This window comes from Bison bison, unplaced genomic scaffold, assembly GCF_000754665.1.
Source record: "Bison bison bison isolate TAMUID 2011002044 unplaced genomic scaffold, Bison_UMD1.0 scf7180017864400, whole genome shotgun sequence".
Lineage (NCBI taxonomy): Eukaryota > Metazoa > Chordata > Mammalia > Artiodactyla > Bovidae > Bison > Bison bison.
In genome coordinates, this window is record NW_011494970.1 from 13,462 (window position 1) to 14,749 (window position 1,288).

The following is a 1,288-nucleotide window of genomic DNA, read 5'->3' on the forward strand; positions in this document are numbered from 1 at the left end:
CAGTTCCTGCTCAGACTCCTTTCTGACGCCTGCGTCCCCAGCAAGGCCCTCCGCTGCTTTGTCTCTCGTAAAGAGCAGACCCAGCCCCCTGCACCCTGGTACAGTGCCTAGGAATGCCCTCTTCTTTTCCCCCAGAGCAGACGGGAGGCTCCTTCCCCCAGGATCCTGCTGGCTAAATACTTCACCCTATGCAGAGAAGCCAAGGAGAGGGGCTTACAGGGGCCTTTAAAATAAGTCAAATGAGTACTATTCACCCTTCAGAAGGAAGGGAATTCATGCTACATTGTGGATGGACCTTGAGGACATGATGCTCAGTGGAATAAGCTAGTCACCAAACAACATACCCTGTCTGACTCCACTCACAAAAGGACCCTGCAGGCGTCAGATTCACTGACACAGGAAGTAGACGGTGGGGCAGAGGCTGCAGGAGGGCAGTGGAGGGGAGTGAGTGTTTCCGGGGACGGCGTGTCCCTTTGGGAGGGTGGGCAAGTCGTGGAGGCGGATGGAACTGGTGGCTGCACCACAGTGTGGATATGCTAATGCCCCTGAGCTGCACTTGGGCATGGCTAAGACGGTAAATGTTATGTGTGTTTTACTACAGTTAAGAAAAAGACAAAGTCTCATGTCAATAATCTGATTAATGATTAGCTCAAGTGTTCTCCCAAGGTTGGAAACCAGGCCTCTGTTTAGCCGGAAGGGCTGCCGGCAGGACCTTGGCACCAGCAGTGCCGCCCGGGGAGAATTGGGGCCCTAAAGTCTGATAAGGCTTGGGGGGCTGCTGAGTGCCCGCCCCATGACCTCCTCTGTCTGCGAACTGGGCTTGTAAGAACACTGAGATCCCCTGGTTGTCTTGCTGCAGCTGTGGGGGCCTCCCACCATCACAGAGTCCAAGGCTTTGGCCACAGCCCCACTTGCCAGGAGGGAAGGGCAGGCCCTTCCCTGACAGAGCCCCAGGTTCATCTTGGTCTCTGCTTGTGTGTGTGTAGGGTGTCTTGCTCCTCAGCCCGTCTGTAGGTGGGGCTTGGTGGAGGATCATGGATGAGGTTCTTCTTCCAAAGGTGGTCTGGATTCATCAGGTGGATGAGGGGCACCATCTGGATTCTCAGGAGGCTCAGGGAGGACCGGATGGCTGGCAAGTGCCCTGAGCCAGGGGGCACAGAGACGGGGCTGCCCTCCACGTGAAGCTCTTCTTTAGGAGGGGGTTGCTGAGAGTCCCTGTCATCTCGCAGGGCTAGGGGCTCTCCTGGCCACGGAGGCCACGGAGGGCTGGAACAGGGAAGCCCCCGGG